Source organism: Aotus nancymaae, unplaced genomic scaffold (genome assembly GCF_030222135.1).
Source record: "Aotus nancymaae isolate 86718 unplaced genomic scaffold, 86718_ANA_hifiasm-v0.15.2.pri h1tg000033l, whole genome shotgun sequence".
Classification (NCBI taxonomy): domain Eukaryota; kingdom Metazoa; phylum Chordata; class Mammalia; order Primates; family Aotidae; genus Aotus; species Aotus nancymaae.
Genome location: NW_026988447.1, coordinates 55,997,202 through 56,023,839, shown reverse-complemented (window position 1 = coordinate 56,023,839; position 26,638 = coordinate 55,997,202). Strand labels below are relative to the sequence as shown.

The following is a 26,638-nucleotide window of genomic DNA, read 5'->3' as shown; positions in this document are numbered from 1 at the left end:
AGAATTGAGGATGAATATATGAAAAACTGAATAAGTAAATTTAATTTAAAAATTATGCAAGAAAGAAACCATAATTATCATTTATTACTTAACTGTTCAGTAAATAATATTCAGATATCACAACTATATAACTCTCTAGAGTTATTCCAAAATATTATCTAAAAATATAAATGTCAATACCAGTAGGAACAGTTCAAAACATTGAAGCAGATTATGGCCAGGAGGTATAAAAAGGCGAGGGGCAAATTTCTGCTTTTAATTATGACATTTAGACCTTCAGGAAAACCCCTTGATCACATACCTCACAATATTATTAATTTCACTGTAATTGAAGGAATTGGTGATGGGTTCCCATAGTCTGAACTGGATTCACCCCAATTATGTCAAGTTTACAACACTGCAACCCTATATTCTACCCAATTGAATTTTTTGACCCAATTTAGACTGTTACATGGGGTTTTATATCATTTGCATTTTAACTGCATGCAAATATTAATATGATAAAAAAAACTTAGAAAAACTTGAATTTCCTATTGAACCTATCCAAATTTTATTCTTTTAAGCAATTAACTCCAAGTTGGAAGGTAAAGTTGATAGACAGGAGGGGAACTCGGGCCACTCCTAGGTAACTTTAACTCGACTTCACAATCTTACCTTTTCTTCTCTGATTTCTCACTATTTCCAGCTACATTTTTCTCACAGCCGACTGCCTGGAGAGTATGGGGACACTTTAGTTGGTATGGCCATCACGAACTGGATAGGAAAAGAATCATTTCAGTTTCTTAGTTTCCCTGCTGTAAGCCTCAATGCAACCTCCTTATTTTAACATTAACTTTGCATTCATGCAATAAAATAACTTTCGCTACATTGTAGGAATGTAAAAAGCATAAGAAGGTAACACAATTCATGAAAACTTGCTTTGTATTCTCTGACTTTCAAAGTTAGAAAATTAAACTCTGTAAAGAATGTATCTACCCACATTTTTCATGAATGTATTCTCCATTATGTCTAATTTATTATGGGAATCAAGTCTTTATCAGGATCATTAATCAGATCGAATGGTTTTGAGCACATTCTGGAGCTGTGATGTCTACATTCCTTGCATACGAAGGTGAGCATTATAAATGAAATATGGTATTTAGTAACTACTTAATCAGAAAAGCTTTTCAGTTCAATGCACTGTCATTTTGGAGTTAAAAGGGGATTATAATTAAACAATTATGATGGTTTTTAACATTAGCCCCTTGCTGACTCAGGAGAGAAAGTTACCCGGATAGTGGGGCCAGAGCAGAAGCAAAATAATTCAAAACAACAAAACAGATTAGGTAATGTTTACAACAACAGCAACAAAAAACCCTAAATGGGCCCTCCTTTACAAATGTCTTCTCTGTTATTCAGAATTGGTAGCCCACCATGCCAGGTCCACTGAGAGCTCCCTGGGGGTGAAAACCCACTAAGGCCCAGAATAATATTGAACCCAAGTTCTGGTTGCAGATGCAAAGTGCTGGTACTTGGCATCCTCCAGTGGCTGCTTCCAGACCATTGTTCTAACTTGCTCATTCAAAAATCCCTTTTCTGTGAGTCCCACGCCATCTTTTTCTAGCCATTTCCTCAGATAATAAGCAAAGCATAGTGTGATTAGGAGCATGAACTCCTAAGCTATATACCAGTAGATTTAAACCTCAGATTCTCCACTTAAGTGTGTGGCCTTGGCAAATTATTTAACCTCTCAGTCTCAATTTCATCATCTGTAAAATGAGGTTAATTATAATGCCTGTTTCACAGATTTTCTGTGAACACTCAATGACTTACCACCTGTAACATAACAGTGCCAAGCATGTAGTAGGCATTTTGTAAATGCGAGCTGTTATTAAACAGGCTGAACTCAGTAGGTGCACTCCCTCTTCCCCATCTCTCTCTCTCTCTCTCTCTCACACACACACACACACACACACAGAGAGAGAGAGAGAGAGAGAGAGAGAGAGAGAGAGAGAGAGAGAGGAGTCCCTTTAAACCCATTATAAGATCTCGTTTCTTCCTTGGATGAAATTTTGGACTGATCCTATAACTTTTCAATAATTTTCAAAATTACTCCAATCATCGTCTATCCTGATAAATTATATTTGAATAATTAAAACATCCAGCAGTATTAAATCACTAGAATTTCCAACTTTTATCTAATTTAGGGATTTTCCTCTATCCCAGCTTGAAAACCTTTATACCTGAAAGGCTTTGTGCGTTGGATGGGATGAGAGGTGATGTGAAAGGTCAGCTTTTGCTCTCCCTCCTTCTTACTAACTAGCTTTACGCTGTCTCTAGCATGCTCGTCAGCATCCCCTACCCTTCCAAAGCCTGCACCAGGAGAAGAGGGTATTGTGGGAGCACTCTGAGCTCCGCAGTTGATTAGAGCTGGTACTTTCCCTTGCAGAGTGCTTTGGAAGTTTTATCAGAAGTTTACATTTTTTAAAGGACGGGATCATTTTTCTCTGGCTTGTCACTAATTACCTCAATTCTAATCTCCTGGGCATTTCTCAGTCCACCCCAGCTTCTCTCTACTGGGGTTCCATCAGCAGCCAAACAGCCCTCTCAGCAGCATGACTTTTAAGTTGGGTCCAAGAGTCCACTCCCCTATACCAAGCTCCAGTGGTCTCTCTTGCTTCACAGGAAAACTCACGCATCCTTGCCGTGCTTCAAGGTATGGCTCTCCTTTTTTGTCTTCTCAATCATGGGTCAGTATCATTAAACCAAGCAGCCTCAACTCCAGGGCACATGTATCAAGTTTCCAGGTGGAAAGAATCACGTATAACCTGTGCAGGCCTTCTCCTTTCTCCAGTTCTGGAAGGACTGGTCAAGCACACCCCAAATCTCCCCAAGGAATCTTCTCTCCATCCATGTAGCGTGTCCTGAAGAGGCAATTCATCACCTCCTCTAGCACCCAGTAGTGATGGGGCAGATACTGGCTTATTCTCAGTCTTTGGAGCCTCAGCCAAAACTGTGATGTAAAGTATTCCATCTTATATTTTGTTACATTTGTTTTTAACTACTGCTCACTTCCAAGCCACTCTGCACATTCACTGAGGTCTTTGCTAGATTAATCTTCTTTTTACATGCTGATGCCTTTTTCATTGGGGAGGGATTTAATTTCTGTGAATTTAATTTTACATGCCTGTGGAGAGAGGGATATTGGGTAGTGAAAAGATAAATAACAATTTCAACAATGCCTGCAGTTCCATGGCCATTCTTCTCAGTGAATTTATAACCCTGTGTAAGCTCCAGCTGGAGTTGGGTCTGCTATTTCCTAGGACATATTCTGTTCCTGATATGCTCTTATACTATGAGCATCTCACCTTACTGTGCGTGAGTCTATTATTTAAAAATATATGTTTTTCATACCTATAGCCCTTAAATGCAAGCCAAAATACATGTGGTTCTTAATGAAGAAACACTTCTTTTCTAAAGCTAGAGGGGAAACTGAAAATTCACTTGTATTAAAAAAAAAAAAAAAAAAAAGGGCCAGGAACTGTGGCTCACACCTGTAATCCCAGCACTTTGGGAGGCTGAGTTGGGCAGATCACTTGAGATCAGGAGTTGGAAACCAGCCTGGCCAACATGATGAAACCCTGTCTCTACTAAAAATACAAAAATTAGCTGGGAATGGTAGCGGGCACATGTAATCCCAGCTACTCAGGAGCCTGAGGCATGAGAATCGCTTGAACCCAGGAGGTGGAGGTTACAGTGGGCTGAGATTGCACCACTGCACTCCAGCCTGGGCAACAGAGCGAGACCCTGTCTTTGGGGGAGAAAAAAGACAGAGAGAGAGAAAGAATACAGGAATAGGGTCACCAGTTTGTCCTGGTTTGCTCAGGAGTTTCCTAGTTTTAGCACTAAGAGTCCCATATCCTGGGAAGCTACACAGTCCTGAGCAAACCAAAGTGGTTAATGACCCCACTAGTCGGGTCTAGCATGATAGTTAATTTTATGTGTCAGTTTGAGTGGACTAAGGGATACCTGGATACCTGGTAAAATATTATTTCTGGGTGTGTCTGTAAGGTTGCTTCTAGAAGCAATTAGCATTTGAATCAGGTTGCAGTGAGCCGAGATAGTGCCACTGCACACCAGCCTGGGCGACAGTGAGACTCCATCAAAAAAAAGGAAAGAGAAAGAAAGAAAGAAGAAAGAGAGAGAGAGAGAAAGCGAGAGAGAGAGAGAGAGAGGGAAAGAGAAAGAAAGAAAAAGAAACAAAGAAAGAAAGAGAAAGAAAAAGAAAGAAGAAAGAAAGGAAAGAAAGAAAGAAAGCTCACTCCATCCTCACCAAGGTGGGTGGGCATGGGTACCATCCAATCTATTCAAGGGCCCAAATAGAAAAGAAAGTTGGAGAAAGAAAGGGCAAATTTGCTCTCGCTTCTTGAGACATCTATCTCCTCCTGCCCTTGGGACATCTATCTTCTCTGACCTTGCACATCAAGGCTCCTGATTCTCAGGCCTTAGGACTCCAGGGCTTACTGCAGCACTCCCTAGTTTCCAATCCCTTGGCCTCAGACTGGGAGTTCCACTGTTAGCTCCCCTGGTTCTCAGGCCTTTGGACTCAGACTGAATTACCCCACTGGCTTTCCTGGGTCTCCAGCTTGCAGATGGCATGTTTGGGACTTCTCAGCATCCATAATCACCTGAGTCAATTTCCATAATAAATCCCCTTTTCTATATCTCTCTATATCCTATTAGTTCTGTTTCTCTGGAGAACTGACTAATACCATCCAGGCATCAGAAGGAGCAAAGGTTCTTGGAAAAGTGTGAGGCTGTGCCTGAACACCCCACAGCAGAGGGTCCAGCTCTCCTCAATGTCACTCTCTCCCAGTTCTCTTCCTGTCTTTCCCACTGTTTTTGCCTAGGCTAAGCGAGGGAAAGAAAAATAAGCCTTAGATGGCTTAAGTCAAAGTACTAAAAAGCCAGGTTACTAATATTTTATGCAAGGGTTTTTTAAAAAGGGATTTCTAGAACTTTTCACTGGGTGTTTCTCAAAGACTCTTTTATACCACAAGGAGGAAAAGGAAATGAACCACGAAAAGCAAAGTGGTCTGCCCTTAGCCACACAACAATTATGGGGAAGATCTACGGTTTCCTGTCGTTGGCCTAGCCTGCTGAGCCATTTCTCTTGGTGAGTTACTTAAGCCTATCTGGGCTTCAGTTTGGTTTTGTTTGTTTTTTAATGCTTAACTTTTTTAAAAAGAACTGTTATATTTTCTGTGTAAGCCACTGGCTGATGATGAGGCTCAAATAAGAAAAGTTTGGCAATACATGTGAAAAACCCTACTCACACCTCCTTCCTCTAAGTCTCCAGGCCACTCGCACTGCCAGCTCATTTTGGCCTACGTGTATGCTTGTTCTCTCTATCCCAAACATTAAAACTTGCCTGTCCAAGATTCCTCAGCATTCATTTCATTGAGAATGTCAAAAGAAAACCAAGTAATATGAAAAAAATAAAACACAAAAACCTCTTGTCTAACAGAAGAAGGTAAACGGGTCTCACTCTCCTTCTAGGCTGCATCGTGGGCTTCCCTTTAGAAAGAAGGCCCTAGATTTTTCTGGTCTAGAAGAGTGGTATCTAATGGCAGGAATATCACATCAGGTAGAATGTGATGGAAGGACCATTTGAGAACAGAGAGAATTTTGGAGAGTTTCTTGAAATTGCACTAAGCCATCCATGACTGATTCCATCAACTCATAGTTAACACTGAAGGGATAGAAAAAGGACTCAGAGCGAGAACTCAACTGATGGAGCCTGGTGGTCAAATCGAGTAATGCAGGTGCATTTGTTCTATGTCTAACATCTTTACATACTAGCATGATTTTCCAAAACTGTGGCCATTTTCAGGGACAGGTATAACCAAAATCAAAAGAACAAAAATAGATAATGTGTTTTAAAGTTAGAAGTATATATCTCAGCCAGGTGCGGTGGCTCACACCTGTAATGCCAGCACTTTAGGAGGCCAAGGCAGGCAGATCACTTGAGGTCAGGAGTTCGAGACCACTCTGGCCAACATGGTGAAACTCCATCTCTACTAAAAATACAAAAATTAGCCAGGCGTGGTGGCTTACCCATGTATTTCCAGCTACTCAGGAATCTGAGGCAGGAGAATCACTTGAACTCGGGAGGCAGAGGTTGCAGTGAGCCGAGATTGCTCCACTGCACTCCAGCCTGGGCAACAGAGTGAGACTCCGCCTCAAAAAAATAAAATAAAATAAATTTAAAAATATGTGTCTGAAGTTTTCACTTGAAAAGCTAAGCTGCAGCCAGGTTGGGAGTATTAATGCATAATACTGATGTCAGCACGCATTATTTAATCAGTGATAATGACGGAGATAGGGTCTGTTTAAAAGACTGCAATCACCTTTACAAGCTGCTGGTTATTCTTCATTTGTCATATGGTTCTATTCTATCACAGAGAACTGTCGGGAGATCAGAGAAAGCTGGAGGATGGAGAAATTGCGGGATATGTTCTGCATCCTTTCCCATCCAACTCGCTCTTTCTCTCTGCCAGGCTCTGGTTTGACAATGACTGTGTTACTCTATGTAGGGTCAGAGTTCATGCTGGATGGGCTTTGTGGCGTGGCTACAGTTCTCATCAGCTTTCAGTAACATCATTTCCTCTCCACTTGCCACTTCAGGCCTCATGGTTCTAACAGCTTCCCTCTGATGCTAGTCCTTAGGGAGTCACCATTTCTTATTGGCTCATAACCATGCCCAGCCTTTGTGAATAGTCTCTCCATCAAACTCATTTCAATTGACCACTTTAATTGTATTATCTGCTTCCTGCAAGGACACTGACGGATACATGTACAGACGATAAAATGGAGAATTGAGGAAATTTCTGGACTATACAGACATAAAAGAAAATATAAAAAGACTTTTATCTGAGATTTTTACATAATTAGAGTACTTCACCCTTTTCCGTGTGGACAGCGTAAGAATCAACTCCATTCAAAATAGTTTCTTCATTTTCCCCAGTTTTTTATACAGGTTATTTTAAAAATCATAATTATAGTATTAATTGTTTATCCTCCAAAAGATTGGTCACCTCTTGGAGGTATTTGAAAGATTTTTGTATAATGCCAAAAGAGATCATTACAGTTTTTCAGGTAATAAGTCCCTGGTTCAGCCGGGCGCGGAGACTCACGCCTGTAATCTCAGCACTTTGGGAAGCCAAGCTGGGTGGATCACCTGAGGTCGGGACTTCGAGACCAGTCTGACCAACATGGAGAAACCCCATCTCTATTTAAAATACAAAATTAGCTCTGTATGATGGCACATGCCTGTCGTCCCAGCTACTCGGGAGGCTGAGGCAGGAGAATCACCTGAACCTGGGAGGCGGAGGCGGTGGTGAGCCAAGATTGCACCACTGCACTCCAGCCTGGACAATAAGAGTGAAACTCTGTCTCAAAAATAAATAAATAAGTCAGTCCCCGGTTCACTCCCAGGGGTGCCAAAACCTGGGAGTGAACCGGGGACTTATTACATGAAAAAAATGTTGCTAAAATATATATGAAGTCATCTAGCTTTTTCCCAAAGCACAGCAAAATGATGAGCATAAATTCGGGGATACTGGAGGTGCTGACGAAATCAAACGAAAACTCTAGATTCTAAATGAAAAATAATCATTACAAAAAAAGACTGAAAATCATTAGACAATAGATGTAATATCAAGCAAAAGCAGCCATAATCCCACTCTGTTTAATAGATCTTTAATTTTATAAAGGTCCCTGCAGTTTAGAAAATGTTTCCATATATGTAGAAGTTTGCTAATTGCCTCCCATGTGCAATTCTTCCCCTTTGCCTTGGGAACAGAAGTAGAACTCTGCATTTTAGTAGAGCATATAGCCACTAAGCTAACAGACTACATTTCCCAACCTCCTCTGCAGTTAGTTGTAGCCAGGTAGCAGAGTTCTGACAAATGAGCTCTGAGTGAGGTGGGTGGGACGTACAGCAAGTCTCCTTAAGAGAAGTGCTCTTCTTCCCTTTCCCTCCTTTTTGTTGGCTGGAATGCAGACAGTATGCCTTGAGCTTAGACCAGATGCTCTGAACCACAAGCAGCATGCGGAGGGCAGAGCAGCAGCATAGAAGCGGCCTGGGTCACTGATGATGGTGGAATTGTCATACCAGCCCTGAGTAACCCACCTCCAGACTCTGTTCATGTAAAAGAAAAATGAATTTCTATCATGTTTAAATCACTCTTAATTTGTATTTTTAAAATTATATAAAGCCAATTGTAATCCTGAGCTATATAACTTATATTATTTTATCTAATTGTAAGCTAAATTAAATTGCGTGAGGACAGAAGTCAGGTATTTCTTCACTGCTAAACCCGCACGGTGCCAGCACAAAGTAGGCACACACGAAATCATTTCTCTAATTAAGTGAACAAATGAACGTTCCATAAAAACACTCCTTTAAAAAAGATCATTGATAGGATAATGTTTTCCAAATGTGAACAATAATAATAGGAGTACTTTTTAAAAAGGAAGCATAGCACTGAGGATAACTGTGCGGGCTCCGGAACCACTCTGCCTGGCTCCAATCGTTACTCCGATAGTTACCAGCTGTAGATTGGAAAACTTCACTCAATTTCTCCCCGTAATATGTAAATAAAGAAAATATCAATACCTACCTAATAGAGCTTTTATAAGAATTAAGTGAGTTAATGTATTTTAAAACTTAAAATAAATACTGGCATTAGCAAGCACTCAACAAATATTAACTAATAGGAAGTGCATATACAGCTGATTCTCATTACTCACACATCCTGTATTTGCAAATTCACCTCCTCACTAAAATGTTTTTGAACCCCAACAATCAATGCTTATGGGCTTCTGTGGTCATTCATAGAGCAGTGAAAATTTTAGTCATCCAATGCACTCATTCCACACTGAGTTGAATAAGGTGACACCCTCCATTTTTCAGCTTTCATACTGTAAACAAGTAGCCTTTTCTCAGTCTATTTAGTTTTTACATTTTTGTGCTTTTTGTTGGTGACTTCACTGTTTAAAATGGTCCCCAACTGTACTGCTGAAGTGCTTTCCATAAGCGCAAGAAGGCTGTCATGCACCTCACAAAGAAAATACCCAGGAAAGGGAAGCTTTGTTCACTCATGCGTTACAGGTCTGTCGGCCATGCGTTCAATGTTAGTAATTCCGTATATATTAAATAAGGTATCTTTAAACAGAAATACAGACAAACTTGGCTATGTATTGATCAATTGACAAAAATGATTAGAGACTCACAGAAACCTAACCCTGTATTTCCCTTAGTTTCACTATTCACTAATCCAGAATTGGCAGTAACATTATAGAACATAAACTACTAACAATAATGAGAATTGACTCTGTGTGTGTGTGTGTGTGTACATAAAACAATAATTACTTTCTTGGTGGGGCACAGTGGCTCACACCTGTAATCCCCAGCACTTTGGGAGGCTGAGGTGTGTGGATCACTTGAGGTCAGGAGTTCAAGACCAGCCTGGCCAACACGATGAAACCCCATCTCTACTAAAAATACAAAAATTAGCCAGTGTGGTAACTCATGCCTGTAGTCCCAGCTACTTGGGAGGCTGAGGCAGGAGAATTGCTCGAACCCAGGAGGTGGAGGTTTCAGTGAGCTGAGATTGCGCCACTGTACTCCAGCCTGGGCCACAGAACTCGATTCCGTCTCCAAAAAATTAATTAATTAATTAAAAAGTACTTTCTTTCCTAGGACCAATTTATGGCTAGCTTCAATTTATATTTTTGTTACATGAATCTTTAAGAGGAGGACTTGGTGATCCTTTCCATGGGGAGAAGAATTTCTAGATGGACTTGGAGGGCTAATAACACAAAGGACAAAATTGCAAAGCCAAAATGAATTTTTAGTTAACAACAACAAAATCAACAGGTAGTTGATCCAGAGGATTAGCTCGTGGGCTGAAGTGACAACCAGGAATTCCTGAATGAAAGTGTTTGTGTTATTTTAAACTTCTATCCAGTTACTCAACTAACATAAGACTACATGGGAAGTATATTAACAATGCAATTCACCTATACACTAAAACATATTTGAACCCCAACAATCAATATCTAGCCCTGTCTATATCTAGCCCTGTAGTGGATAGGAGTCAGGTTCTAGACTTGACAGTGTAGACTAGAGGCAAGGTGAGTTGGGGTGATCCCTGGAAAAGAGAAGGCAGAGCAGAAAACTCATATTTGCTGTTATAGTTATATATTAAATAAAACCATTAATAAAGTAGGTGATGTATTCCTCAAAATTAAAAAGAGAATTTTGTTGTTCACTAGCATTGGCTTTGGAATCAACAGACCTAGGTGTGAATCTTAGCTCAACTATTTCCTAATTTCGAGGTCCTGGGCAAGTCAGTCGACTTCGGTTTTCTTTTTCGTTGTTGTTGTTGTTATTTTTTGACAGAGTCTCATTCTGTCACCCAGGCTGGAGTGCAGTGACGTGATCTCGGCTCACTGCAACCTCCACCTCCTGGGTTCAAGCGATTCTCCTGCCTTAGCCTCCAAAGTAGCTGGGACTACAGGCATGCACTACCACGCCAGGCTAATTTTGGCATTTTTAGTAGGGACGGGGTTTCACCATGTTGGCCATACCGGTCTCGAACTACTGACCTGAAGTGATCCACCTGCCTCAGCCTCCCAAAGTGCTGGGACTACAGGCATGAGTCACCATGCCTAGCCAAAGGTGGTTTTCTTATTGACAAAATCAGGAACTAATACCTATCTCAAAATATTGTTTATGTGTTCCAATGTAGTATGTGTATGGCAAATATCATCCAGCTAGGCACATAGTCAGTTCTCGGTAAGCAGCAAGAAGTATATACAATCCCAGGCTTTGTCTTTCTTTTCAGTAGAAAAGAAATCCTTAGTTTATATGTATACCAAGATGTGCTTATTTTAGCAAATATTTTAATATCCTTTGAAAAGAACATAAGTATTTGGTGTGTTTCATCTCAATTACAATAATCATACCAATACTCAATCTCTGCAATTCTTGGGTTTTTTTGTTTTTGTTTTTTACTTTAAGTTCTGGGGTAGATGTGCAGAACATGCAGGTTTGTCACATAGGCATACATGTGCCTTGGTGGTTTGCTGCACCCATCCATCCATCATCTAGGTTTTAAGCCCTGCATATTTGTCCTAATATTCTCCCTCCCCTTGCCTCCCACCCCTCAACAGGCCCTGGTGTGTGATGTTCCCCTCTCTCTGTCCATGTGTTCTCATTGTTCAACTCCCACTTATAAGTGAGAACATGTAGTGTTTGGTTTTCTGCTCCTGTGTTAATTTGCTGAGAATGATGTTTTCCAGCTTCATATATGTCCCTGCATAGGACATGAACTCATTATTTTTTATAGTTGCATAGTATTCCATGGTGTATATGTGCCACATTTTCTTTATCCAGTCTATCGCTGATGGGCATTTGGGTGGGTTCCAAGTCTTTACTATTGCAAATAGTGCTGCAATAAACATACGTGTCAATCTCTGCACTTCTTAATGTCTGAGAAATGTGGCAGGGAAAACAAAAAAAAACTTATTTTAAATATTTTTAATTACAGAAATTTGGAAATCAGCTCAGAACATCTTCTTCCAGAGACCTTTCATTAAGGAAAGCATAATTTTGTCACTGAGACCCAGGTTGATATTTAGAGATTAGACATCTAATCACAATAGATTGACACATTTATTCATTCATTCATTCATTTATCACTTGTTGAGAATACACTAAATGCCAGATGCTGTCCAATGCCCTGGGAATTTAGGTATGAGCAACATACGTATAGTCCCTGCTTTGTGGTCTTGGGAGAAGGGGAGGAAAATAAAAGAATAAAACAATTACACAAACAACTGTCTAATTATCAAAATGATACACCTCAAGAAGTGTTACATCAGGATACATGTGATCCAGTCTCAGCATTCTTTCAAAGAAATAATGAGTAATTATTTCAGGAACTAATGAGCAATTCCAGGAACTAATGAGTAATTCCAGCATAACAATGGGAAGGACATATTTCTCCTTCAGCGACACTTTCAAAAATTCCCTCTCCTCTCTTACTTGCCTCACTCGTCAGAGCCACAGAACATCTCATCCCCTATCCTGAGGCCACATTGGTTTAATCTCTACTTGTTTCCCATCCACTTCCCTGGTTTCTTCCCCATTCCCATTCCACTCCCCTCCCCAACAATATCCCTAAATCCTCTCTGGAGGTGTTAAGAGTGGAATAAACAAAGCAGCACACTTTCTACAAGTTATGAGGAGAAGGCCAGGAATATCCTCTGATATTAATTTTTATTACTGTGCAGAAGAAAAGCTACAGTGTTTAATAGAAGCATTCAATAGGAAAGCCCAACTAGTCTGATAAAGATAGAGAAAAGTTCCTGGGAAAAATGACATTTAAGTTGAGACTGGAAGGAGAAGCAGTTAGTGGAGAGAGGGAAGAAGAGGACATGAATGAGATAGAAAGGAGCATGGCATTGGTGGAACAAAGAGAAGGTCAGCATGGTCAGGGCAGAGCAGGGAGAAAGAAGTTTCCCTCATTTAGTAAATGAGGCTGGATAGGCAGGGAGGGTCCAGATCATGCAGGGTTTTATGTTAAAAGCAACAGGAAGCCACTGAAGAATACTTATTTTGTATTTATGAATATAATTATTCTTTACATTTTCAGGTCAAGTTTTATGAATGTTTTTGGTAACACTGGTTTTTTAAAGCCAAGAATATTACTCTGAACTTCTCTCATCCACTATCATAACATACCCACCAAAGCTTTTTATTTTGAAATGAGAATGATCCATGTACATTAGCTTTTAAATTTCACTTTTCTTTAAAGTGAAGATCACATAGAAAAAGTGACTATATCCTGCAAGTATGCACAAATGTAGCCCAGTGTGCATTGCTATAGACCATGCGCTGAAAGACCCCAAACAAGGTTATTCCAGGAAATATCGCATCATTATAGCTCAAAACGTAGCTCTCCTTGATTATATTATGAAACCCAAAATGGACTTCTGACACAGGTTCATTTTCAAACATTCAAATACACACATTTTTATCTTCTCTATGCTTGCAACAAAGATTCCTTCTCTGTTCACAGTGAATGACTGTGTTCAGCAGGAAAGAAACCAGTTTCTCATACCATTCTTTTCCTAAACACCTGGTTATTCAGTTTTAACAAGGTGACTGCTTTCCACCATAACTCTGCTATTTTTCCACTTGGCTGAGTCCCTCTGGACCTTAAAGTAAAAATCTATGTAACACTAGCTTTCCTACTAACACTATTTGGGTTCCACCTACATCATGCCACTAATTTATGGGGGATACTGTGAATAATGCTAACAGAGATTCCTTCCTATGCTCTTTCTTTTGAATCTCTGTGAGATGGACCAAAAGACAATATTATTCAGATCTTTCATGTTCTACATCAACTCATATTTCACTGATTTATAAGCACAGGTAGAACTCTTTCATCTGCTGCTGGCTCCTTTCCTAGTTTATTATGTATTTGAAGTAACCATAAAGCGAAAAGATTTGCCAAGTTGACTTATTTATAGGATTAGAATAATGGTTGCCATTTACCTTTCAGACCAAAGTTCTTTCAAATATAACTAGAAGGAGGTCATGCCACAGTTGCAATTACCCTTCCAAATGCTATAGAAATGCAGGAGAAGAATGGTCGTCACATCAAACCCCCAGGTTGCACACTTTATATGCAGGAGAAGGGTGTACCTGATGCTTACTGAGACCATTCCTAGTTTGAGAGCAGATGGACCATAAACACCAGGTAAATAATACTGGCTGTAATCATTTTTAATTAAATGGAGAACTTAGAAGTTGACCACAAAGTTCTCCTTCCTACCTGGCTATGGGGGGAACAATATTACATGCATTGAGGTTTTAAAAGACAAGTATCATTCTTGGAGCCAGGTGAATGGACCCTTGTCCTAAGTCCCCTGCTGCAGAGGGCCCCACTCTTCCCCATGTTGCAAGTAGTCTCCTGTGCCCATTCAGAGGCTACACCCCCAACCCTTCTGGACCATTTCTGAATTCCAGGACCCCAGAATTCCTTGCCCAAATAGTCCTCAATCTGCTTCCAGAGTTTCTAGACCTAAGGGTGATCCAGTGGCAGCTGTCAGCGAGGAAGTGTGGTTGGAGCCTGGGTAAGGAATTGGGGTCTCCACACATGCACAGGAAGCCCCTCGCCATGTAAGACGCAGCCAGCCCTGGAGGAGAAAGGGCCCAGCTCTCACCATGCCTCCATGCTCTGGTAGGAAACTCCAGGTTAGGAGAAAGAACATCTCTTATTGAACAATTTGTTCACTTATAACTTGGAAATATTTAAATATATGATTTGTGGGCCTCTATTTATATTCTTGCCCCAAATCTCCCAACTGTGAAGAGTGGCCTTTAAAAGAATATATTGAGTTCGAGACATCAGTGACTAATAGTAATTTGGGAAACTTTATATTCTTTTCTAAACATAAATCACTAGAACTATAATACAAAAGATGTGATGAGGAAGGGGGAGTGGGGCTCCACTACTTAGGTCAAACAGTAGATTCAATCTCTTAAGTTGTGCTCTTTGTTCATTAAGCACAAGAGCTGGATAGAACATTCTTCTCTCTGCCACAAGAATTCCATCTGTAGAACAGAGGCTCCCAGGCTGCCAGCTGCTCTTCACTCCCCTGTCGTAAGAATGCAGCTGAGTTTGAAAACTTGTCACCAAGTTGGAGCCAATATCCACCTGTCCCTCTTGTCAGTCTCTTTCTATAAAGTATTCCTGGGATTTAAAAACTAAGGCCATAAAAATGGGATTTGCCTTGACTCTTTCTAGAACAGTCATATACCATGCATCATGTGTCCCACAATGACGGTATCTCTTAAAAATCGTGATATTTAAACAAACTAACAGCTGTGCGGTACTATGAACAGCTATGACAGATATTCTTAGAAATTGTTTGCTTATTCAAATCCCCAGGCATGGGTTTTATTTTTCAAACAAACCAAAAAAGAGAGAAAGAATAACAAAAGGAGGGATGTTCACAGTTAGAATTTATATAAAATCATGTCAAAATATTTTCTGCTTCTCAAAAATAAAAAGCTAATATATAATTATATATCATAAGTGTAGGCTCTTTTCTACAGTAGGAAAAACCAATATCCCATTAATACCTATTATATTTGAAAATACATAAATCCTTAATGGATTTTGCTTAAATTTGGAAATTATATATAAGAATACATCTATCTTTTCATCAGATCATTACTAGGAAGACATGATTACGACATATATTTTAAAAATTTTATTTGGAAGAAAAGTATCATAAAGATATCTTATGTAATCTCAAATTTTGTCTCTAAAATCAAAGAGGGGTGTAACTAAACACATAAAGCAAAATTTCTTTGGGATCTGAAAGTGTCACCGGGAGGAAGAGAGTTAGTCTGGCTCCAGCTCTGGATGGATATGCAGTGCTGCTTTGCAGCAAACAGGACAGGGCAATTTGAGTTTGCAGTTGGGCCAAGACTGGGGTATAGTGAGCAATAGTCATTTACACATTTTGGAGTACTATGCTTGTTCCATGACTGCCTTTGTTGCAAGCAAAAATAGTTATCTGTTCAAGCCCTTTCAATGAAGAATTCAAAAGAAAAAGAGAAAGAAAATTGACTTCTGGACTTCTAGGGCCACACGGCTCTTATCTAGGAACCAGAGGGGGATATCAAGTGAAGTATTATGTATCTTAATTTTATTAATTGTAATCACACATAAATGAATTTCCTTTTTCTTTCTTTTTTTTTTTTGAGGTGGAGTCTCACTCTGTCACCCAGGCTGGAGTACAGTGCCTCGATCTCAGTTCACTGCAACCTCTGCCTCCTGGGTTCAAGCAATTCTCCTGTCTCAGCCTCCTGAGTAGCTGGAATTACAGGCACCCACCACCACGCCTTGCTAATTTTTCTATTTTTAGTAGAGAGGGGGTTTCACCATGTTAACGAGGCTAGTCTCAAACTCCTGACCTCAGGTAATCCATCCACCTCAGCCTCCCAAAGTGCTGGGATTACAGGCGTGGGCCACTGCGCCTGGTCATAAATTGGTTTCCTAATGGACATCTTTTTCATACCTATTGAAAATGCTCGATCCAGATATAAAAAACATAGTGTACCATGCCACTGGAATGAATAAAATATAAGAGAACAATAAGAGCCAAAAGCCAGGCACAGCGGTTCGTGCCTCTAATTCTAGCACTTTGAGAGGCCAAAGCGGACAGGTCACTTGAGCTCAGGATTTTGAAACCAGCCTGGGCAACATAGCAAGACCCAAGACCTTGTCTCTAACAACAACAAAAAAAAATTAAAAACTTAGCTGGGCGTGGTGGCATGCATGTATAGTCCCAGCTACTCGGAGGGCTGAAACAGGAAGATCACTTGAGCCCAGAAGGTTGAGGCTACAGTGAGCTGTATTCATGCCTCTGCACTCCAGCCTGTGAGACAGAGTGAGACTCTGTCTCAAAACAACAACAAAAAAAGAGTCAAAAGAGACTCTACAGGAATATATATCACAGAATTAATATTACACGGAGTAATGGGAAACCAATATTTAACAGAGCACAGTCAACCATGCTCCCCTATGTAGAGTCAAATCTTTAAAGATGGTATCCAATTAACAGATTCTGATTGAGCTAGAGAGAATGACTGAATAATGATATTCATCCAATCTGTATATACGCTGATCTTTCAAGATATTTCTAATTTTAAGTTTTAAAAAGTAAAACATATATTTCTATATTTGAGAGCTTAAAAGTGGATATGCCTTAGGGAAAACATACTGCAGGCTTACAGAGCCTCCTGAGCATATATCTTGTGCTGCTGACACTGAGATCGGAAAATAAGTGAAAGCAATTCCCTTCATTGACTCAGTGTAGCTTAGCTATTCTTGAAACAGAGCTTATCAACAGGAAATCGGCTGGGAAAGTCACTTTTCAGTTCTCAGCATTTCAATCGTGGAAGGTGACACACATATCACAGGCTGAGGTTTCCTAACTCCCTAATTTGCTTTCCCTCATGCATGCTACTGTTTCCTTTGGAGAGGAAGGAGCAACTGGAAGCCAGCAGCTGAAGGTTCGCTCCTTTCAGTTACTCCCTTCACTTCACACTCCTCATGCCTCTCACTTCACCATCTCCCTCACCTTTAATGCCGTGAAGTTCCAACATAAAGCCTAAACCTGTGGTAGCCCTTTCTAAACCAGAACTCGCAGCTCCATTTGGCAAAGCACCACATCTACTTTTAAAATATACACCGTACCCAGGCACAATGTGAGCACTCAGCAGCGAACATACGTGTCAAACAGTAATAACTTCAACATTTGCTCACCATAACCTCAGCATATGTTCAAATAATATGGGCTACTAAAATTTCACTACACATGTACTTTCCTGCCACCTCTTCTACACAGAAAGCTCATTCAACTTTAAGTCCCAGCAGCACTGAAACATGTTTATTTATAAGATTATTTTCCAGTTTGGGTGGAGAGCCAATTTATACACTTTCAATAATTTCAATAAATAAGTAGGCTGTATCCTTCCTATCACAGTCTTCATTGTATGTCTGTTATCATACACAGCAAGACTATTTTCTTAATGTTGACCGTGCCACGTGTGCGTATGTGTGAATCAATAGATATAGATGCAGGTAGCTGTCATTCATTAAATGCTTACTCTATGCCAGGCAATGTGCTAATCACTTCACTCATTTGTTTAACAAACAGTTATTGAACACCTCTGATGTGTCAGACACTGGATTAGATACTAAGAACATAGGAGCTAAAAAGGCAAATATAGCCTGGTCCTCATGAAGCTTGCAGTCTAGTAAAGAAGACAAACTTAAAAAAAAAAATTATAGCAAGGAATCTAACCAGCCCAAGGGTTTGACACTGATAAAGCAGCATCTTTGCAACCTGAGAGATAGTATAGCAGGTGAAAAGTGAGAGCAGAATGTTCCTGTTACAGGAAACGACACATTAAAATGTGCGGTGGGTTTGAAAAGGTAAAAAGAACTCGAGGGGAAGGGGAAAAGTGGTTAATGGTGACGCCAGAGGAACGGGCAGTGGCAAGGTCAGACGAGTCACTTTAAACAATTTTTTTTTTTTAAGACGGGGTTTCACCATGTTGGTCAGGCTGGTCTTGAACTCCCGAAATCAGGTGATCCACCCGCCTTGGCCTCCAAAGTGCTTGGATTACAGGCGTGAGCCACCACGCCCAGCCTACTTTAAACACTTTAAGGAGTTTGGGCTTTACCCTGAAGACAATGGGAAGGTGCTGAGGGGATATAAGCAAGGCAGTATCACCATCAGATCTGCATTTCGTAAGAGTCCTCTTTCCTCAGTATGAAACAAGGAGTAGAGTCAGAGAGGCCAGTTAGAAGCCATTGCATGAATCCAGGCTGGAGATAACGATGAACTACACTAAAGTGCAAAAGTGAGGAGGAGCAAAGGGAGTGGATGCAAGAAAATGGATGTGGTGATGTCATAGGACTTGAAGACAGATTGAACTTACAGGGAGACATGTAGGAGAGAAGGATCAAGGTCTCAACAACTGCCCTCTAGTTGTAATTGTGGTAGACAGCCAAGCCAGGTTATTCCCCTGGGAACACAGCCAACATTTTCTTTATTGTTTATTGTTTCTTTACTGTCGGGCCTCGGTTATCTTTGTTCTCCATGTGGATGATATCTACACCTAGGATACCTACAATAAGAAATGCTCGAAGCACTTTTCAATTAATAGGCAAGCACTATCTTCATTTCACACATAGAAAAAAACATAGTTTATACAAAAGGACTATTTGTACTTCATTCCTTGGGCCCATCTGAATCTTTTTTGAGGACCATGAATAGAAATTGAGACTCAGTTTCCAAATGAGTATGTTTTCCTAACACTCTACCACTTTATCATTCAAATTGTTTTGTTTTGCTTCTCAGGCACTCTAGGTTCTGTCAATTTGGGAATATTACCAGGAATCCTAAAAATTTATGGTTTTAGAGTCCAATAAGCAGACTCTTAAAATTTATTTAGTTTCTTAGTGATTATGCTCAGCATCATAAAAGCTAAAATTGATAAGAAGCCAGAAGAGCTATTTCAAAAACCAGTAAACTCTATTCCAATAACTTTCTGTCAACGTCTAAAACTTGAAAGTCAGACCTATAAGACCCAGTAAAGGATCAGTGTGAAGGGCAAGACTGGACACAACCCCACAACACACATTTATTAACAGGATAAGGCACCTATTTTATGAAGTGAGTATTCGACCTTTTCTAAAAATATATAAAAAGCCGCAGTTAAGATGGCTTCATGATGTCTATTATCACTGGTAGTGACATAATTATAAGAATCTACATACTTTGGAAACTCCCCAGAATTAAGTCCTTGTCTTATATGAGATAAAAAAGATGTATGTGGAGAGAAGACATCTGGTTAATGCTTTCTCCTATTCTACAAATAATTCCACCGAAATAGTGCAATGCTGATTCTTCACTTATTTAGTCAGTGGAAACAAGAAAGAATTAAAATTTAGGACAATGTCATCCAAGTGGCATACACGCAGAAAAAAAAAAAAAACAAGTAAGTAATTGAAGTGCTGTTTCAAGAAGACAATATATAAAAACAGATGGTCTAAGACACTGACTATCTGGGGAAAAAATGGATATGACTCAAAGCTAATCTTGAATGTAGTAGAGTATGGAATTAGCAAGTTGAAATATCTAGCAGAAATGTATACAGACACAAGTGGCTATGTGCAAGTGGCTATGTGCTCTCACTGTCCTGAAACACTACAGGATTAAACTTATCCTTGTATTACCTACTTTTTAACAGAAGTGCTTAACCTTTTGTTCCTATGTTATCATTTCACAAATGTGACAATGTATCAATTATTCTTAGAACCAACTTAAAAAAGATTGTCTCTGGTGGATTTCATGTGGGTGGAAAGAGCAAATGTCAAGATGAGCTGCATCAACAGAACAGAGATCATCATTCTAATCAACAGGGTGCTATTGTGCGTCTCATACACTACAGTTCAGAAAACATAAATTTCTTGAGACAGGGTCTCACTGTGTCACCCATGCTGGAGTACAGTGGCACAATTTTGACTCACTGCAGCCTCAGCCTCCTCAAGTACAAGTTATTTTTCTGCCTCAGTCTCCCAGGTAGCTAGGACTACAGGTGCACACCACCATGAGCAGCTAATTTTGTTTTGGGGGTTATTTTGATTTTTTCTATGGGACAGGCTCACTTTGTTGCCAAGGCTGGTGGTGTACTCATGGCCTCAAGTGATCCTTCCACCTTTGCCTCTCAAATTGCTGGGATTACACGTGTGAGCCACCTCGCCCAGCCCTCCTCTGAAAAATTGATGTAGAGATCTTCAAACCTAGGACTTGTACTTTAAATCACAATCCACTACAAGCCAAGTTTCCAAAATGCTAACATTGATGAGTGAATTCGTGAATTTACCAAGAGCTCGCTATAACTTTAGTGGTAGTAAAAGCAGAAAAGTCAAGATGTCATTTATTTCAAGAGGAGAAAGAAAGGGGTAGGAAAGGATAAGGAAGGGAAGGAAGGGAAGGAAGGGAGGAAGGGAGGAAGGGAGGAAGGGAGGAAGGGAGGGAGGGAGCGAAAAAAAGGGTTCACAATCTATAATAGAGTGAAAGCAAATTGCCTCAGTCCCTATAAGCCCAAACTCTAAAAAAGTTTCCCCAATAATAATAATAATAATAGCAACATTTTAATGGTACTTACTTTATGCCAGGCTCTGTTCTAAAAGTGTCATATATATTAACTCAGAGGTACTATTAATATGCTCACATTACAGATGAGGTTACTGGGGCACAGGGAGGTAAACAACTTGCCCAGAATTACTAGGAAAGTGGAATCAGCATTTGAACCTAGACAGTTCTAGCTTCAGGAGCTAGCTGCTGTGTCCTTTATTACAGACCTCTAGACACAGTGCTATTCAAAGTGCTTGTCATTACTGGTCTACAATGAGATAAGCCCTTGCAACCAGAATAACAACTAGGTCACTAAACACGTCATCCAGATTAGCTGACATTATTATTATTACTATTATCATTTTGGTGGCCTTCATACACAAAAGAAGTAGTGCTCCTGTTTACAGCTTGGCTCAAGTTGCTTATCTCATCTTCAACCAGTAACAGTTCATGGACTAGCAACAGTCTGCAAATTGCCTTTTTTATTTTTTGAGACAGAGTCTCACTCTGCCACCCAGGCTGGAGTGCAGTGGTGCAATCTCAGTTCACTGCCACCTCTGCCTCTTGGGTTCAAGAGATTCTCCTGCCTCAGCCTCCCTAGTAGTTGGGATTACAGGCAGCTTCCATCATTCTCCGTTAATTTTTGTATTTTTAGTAGAGATGGGATTTCACCATGTTGACCAGGCTGGTCACAAACTCCTGACCTCAAGTGATCTGACTGCCTTCGCCTCTCAAAGTGCTGGGATTACAGGTGTGAGCCACTGTGCCCAGTGGGCAAATCGCCTTTTGAGTGGTGTGACCTCAGAAGATTCTCTTGCCTGAATTTAAAGAAGGAGCAACTTTTGAGCAACAAAATCAGCTTGGCTTTGTCCATGTGATCCTGCAAACAGCCCTGTAAGGCAGGTGTTAATTGATATGCTGAACTGTCTAGTTCACAGTCTTAAAGCTAGTAAGTGGAATAGACAGGATGTGAATGGAGATCAGACTGGTGCCCAAACAGACTGCAGGCTGTGCCATGCCACCTCCCACTTCCAAGGAGCCACTCAGACCAAGAACAAGGAATACAACATTTCCAGGGCTCTGGAAAATGTGTGACATGGACAAACTTGGAGTTAGTTTTTCTCAGCTTCCAATCTTGCACCACCACCATCCTCAAACCCTTTCCTACCCACTCACCCTCTGGACATGGCCTCTTTTTTTTTTTGAGGCAGAATCTTGTTCTTCCGCTTAGGCTAGAGTGCAGTGACGCAATCTCAGCTCACTGCAACCTCTGCCTCCCAGGTTCAAGCGATACTCATGCTCAGACTCCTGAGTAGCTGGGGCTGCAGGTGCAGGCTACCACACCTGGCCAATTTTTGTTTTTTCAGTAGAGACGAGGTTTCACCATGTTGGCCAGGCTCATCTTGAACTCCTGACCTCAAGTGATCCACCTGCCTCGGCCTCCCTAAGTGCTGGGATTACAGACGTAGGCCACCGCACCCAGCCAGAGATATCCTCTTTTGATGCATTTAATCAGATGTGTCTCCTTGAGTTCTTTTCAAATTAAGTTACATGATTTGTCTAATCAGACTTCCTCCAGCCTGACCAATGACAAGTTTTCTGTGAGTCCTGTTAATATATGCCCTGCTTCCAACTAAGGCAAAATACAACATGCTGTGAGTTTAATCTCACTGCATTCCTATTGGGAACACGACTTCACATTTAGGAAATAGAAATGGTCTCTCCCCCATCTCCAGGGTGTGTGTAAATGGAAGGGTGGGATGGGAGGGGCTGCTTCTCTTTCCCACACTGGTGAGCACTTCTAGACTCACGCTGTCCCTTCCTTGCGCAGACCCTGGCATCTACATGGGTCACCAAGTAAAGGGCAGGTGAATCACAGGATCTGCCAGGTGGAATGCAAATCTAAACTTCCGCCTGAAGACCTTTACGCCTGAGAAGTGGTCATCTGAGTTCTGCATAAACTTTTTGTGATAAAGAAGTAGCCACTTAAATTAGCAGATTTGGGTTCCGGAGTCAATTGTCTGAGTTTGAATCATGGTTCTAGCAGTTCTTAGCTGTGCGAATGGGGAAATTTATTAAACCTTTTTGTCTCATGTTTTTCAACAAAATGGAAAACTGACCTTATCACATTGCCATGAATATTTAATGGCATAATGATGTATATAGAGCCCATAGTAACTACTGAAAAATGTTGACTATTACCACTACTCCAGAGTACAGTGAGACTACACAGTTCCTGCTTGAAAACCGTGATTCTACTAAAGGAATCTAAAATTATATTTGATTTTTGTTTCCAGTCCTTGTTTATTTGTCCATTAATAGGTCTCTGTCGTGTTCCTGCTGTGAGTATGGAGAGGGATGGGTGACTTGGAGGGTTAGGAAAGGCGCTGTATTAAATCAATTCATCAGGGTAGTCCTCAATGAGAAGGTGATATCTGAGCAATGATTTGAAGCAATGGAGTTAATTACAGGTATTCTAAGAAAAAGAATGTTTTAGCACTGCACAGATGCTGTGGTGGGCCCCACCTGGCATGTTCTGGGAATGAAAAGAGGCCACTGTGGCTGGAGCCCAGTGAGTGGGTCAGGGAGCAGTAAAAGAGGTAATCAGACAGGTGCATGGCAGACCCTCAGAGCTGGTGGGTTTCTATCTGAGGGAAATCCACAGCCCCTGTATGGATTTGAATAAGGAAGGGGATGATCTGATTTGTATTTTTAATGGACCACTCTGGATGCTAATTTGAGAAAAGACTTGACTATCTTTCCTCTCCGAACGTCTTGCAGGCTGAGGGGAAAGCAAGGTAGATTCTTGCCATATCACAGCAGAAAGATGACGGCGACTAGCCCAGGGTGGTGGCAGTGGAGGGGATGAGAAATGGTCAGATTCTGAGTCTAAAGAAATGGGTGTCAAGAGCCAAATGAAGCAAACATATGTGGCAGAAAAGCACAATCAAATGCATCCAGGCTGGCTGCAGGGCCCGTAAAGTGAGGACTAAGCACTGGATTAAACAACCTAAAATCAGGGCTGACCTAGACGAGAGAGATTCCGAGGATGTGCTGGAGGCGAAAAAACCTCACCGAAGTGGGCTGAAGAAGAATGAAAGACTGTGTCCAGTCATGATGAGGCACTAAAGACTGAATTTATCCTCCCACCTTAAACGCCTCAAAAACTGGACAAAATTCATGAAACAACGATATTCAGACAGTGAGAAACACACAGCACAGCACGGTGATCCCTGAGAGCGGCGAAACAAATGAGGCGCTCCATATGACTCCTCAGCAAATTGCATAGAGATTCCAGCCACAGAGCACAGCAGGGGAAACCAGAGTGCCCCGAGGTGAGGGACAAAGTTGAGAATTCAGGGAGAACAAGGCAGTGGAGGCATTCACAGAGCAGAATAGCACAGCCAAGAGGATTGCTCAAAGAAAACGCTCTGGAGGGCTGCAGGGGTTCCCTCTAGAGGGGCTTCAGCTGAAGAAACTCCCCAAGGCCAAGGAGCGAAACACAGAAAAGGCGCGAGAAACAATTCCCAGAGTCACACAGGACTGGAAAGCATTCAGGGAGTAAGAATCACGTGTGTCAATGGTAATGGGAATTATTCAACAGAGAGGGGACAATTGATGATGTAGGAGACGAAGAGGAAAATTGCTCAGGCAATGTCTCTGTGGGGCCAAGAAGGGTGCCTCCACAAATAGAGGTATGTGCTTGAGATGGTTCTGTCACAGGCAAGAAGGTGGTACCTGTGGGTGGAGACGCTGAGCGGTAAGCGGATGCTGTGGTGACGTGGGATCCGTGCAGCCTCTCTTATGATCACTTCAGTTTTCTCAATTAAGCAGAAAACAGGAGCATCAGCTTAGAAGGAAGATAAGGGAGGAGATACTGAGGAATTGAGGAGAGAGGAGAATGTGTGAAATACTCACTTAGGGGAGTAAAATGAGGAAAAGTCCTAGTACAACCAGGAGTGTTTATATGTTTCTATGAGTGGCAGCATTAAGGGCCTATTTGGTCATAAATTTAAAGCAAGGACTTCCTGTGTGGTTGTTTTTCTCCTGCCATTTGCAGCTGCAGACGTGCAGGTGTGGGACAGTAAGGATTGGATTTCACCTGGGTTGGGGATTTGCTAGGTGAGTAAGATAAAGGGAGAGGGGTAAGCAAGCCATGCATCATCACGGTTGACTTCGAATGGAGTCCTTTTTTGTTTTTTTCTCCCATGAACTGCTGTTAAACCAGATCAGTCTCACTGCTGTATTTGTGTCACTGATTCTTTTCACCCTAAGGCCATTCTGCTCATATATTTTTATTCCATCACTCATCATTAAAAGCTGTTCTTCCAACTCTGTATCAGTGAACTCTCTCTTCTTCCTAGTCTCCACCAGAAATATCGAACGAGACAAAATCAAGGGCAGGTTCTATTGGTTCACCTCTTAAGACTTCTTGTTGGACAAATGATTATTTGTCAACATCAAGCTTGGTAAATCCATGTAACCAGCTTTTTGTTCAGACAACTCTACCATCATCAGATTAAATATCTCCATCTTTTTTCAGTGACATCAAGAGAGTTTATTAATTGCCAAAACCAAGACATTCATGTCTACAGCATTCCCCCACCTCTCAGTGTAATTTTTAAAAATGTTTTATAAAGTTAGTGTGGCACAACTTGTTAACAAATTATATTTGCTATTAGCAGTTAATGTTTTGGATTTTCCCCCCAAGTACTCTAAAACAAGATAGCACTCTTCTGGGCGGGCCAGCCATATTTACTCTAAGTCAGAGAAAGCAGAATTATGATGACTAATAACCAGACTACCTTTCCTGGAACAACCACATAGCTTTTACCTCCATGCTGGTTCTAATTTATTTCAAGATTCACATGAGTTCCCCAAGTAGTGGGGGTCCACACATAAGTATGCTGGGAAGGCGGTGCTAGTCGCTTCACCCATCTTTCCCTTCTTCTTACTAACTAGACTCCCAATTTTGTCCTGGGCAACAATGTGCTAAGCTAAAAATAGAAAAAGGAGAAGGGGTTTATATTTCTTAACGTTTTTGTTGCAGAGAGTCCATGTCACTGTTCAGGTAATGAGGAAAAAAAGCAGGATCTTTGGGGGTAAGTTTTGCATTCCTGATACCTATACATGGAAAACATATTTCTCTTCATCATTTCTTCTCTCATGGAAATAGATGTGAAGCTGGAGGCTGTGAGATGGCAAACATGAGGAGAAAAGCCGCTTGTCTAGGATGGTGAAGTGGAAAACTAGCACAGCTTGGTGGTGTTGATGTTGTGAAGCTGCTTCTCCAGCCCCGAGCCGCCCCCTTTGGGCTAAGTCACTAATGCAGAGTTCCTGTTCTGTGTAGCAGAAGTTGTACGTATATATATATGGATAGAAGCTGAAAAGCTGCCAGTCACAGGAGCAGCCCAAAGAACTGGCTGCTCTGTCTCTCCCAGCTCCCAGTTGCTACACGGTTTGTCTATTATGGTGTCTATTTATTTTTCCTGAATACTGTTTATATTTCTTACTAACGATTTGCTTCCTTATCTAATCACTTTATCTGTTCTCTAAGTCTAACTTTCTACTTACTAGTAATTTCTGCTCTCGTGATTTTGATTAACCACAGTCCACCCTGGCCTTTCCAGCACATCTATACATCATGATGTTTAACTTTCAGCTCCCACACGATTTTTCTCATTTTTTGTAATTCCAGATTCTAGAGAGGAGTATCACAGTCCTGTTATGTTTAGGCCACAGGCCAATCTATTGATCAGTCACCCCAGGGTCTGGTGTCCACCTCTAATCCAAGCAGCTATGGTTTGGGGGATGAATGATTTTGGGAATCCTGTAGGAATCATAGCCTTCTATG

At 40.9% G+C, this 26,638-nt stretch overlaps 1 pseudogene; it reads right to left on the bottom strand.

The window, feature by feature from the left end:
• Positions 1–26,638, bottom strand: part of LOC105706246 (RNA-binding motif protein, X chromosome-like) — a 67,774-nt pseudogene that overhangs the window by 6,852 nt on the left and 34,284 nt on the right.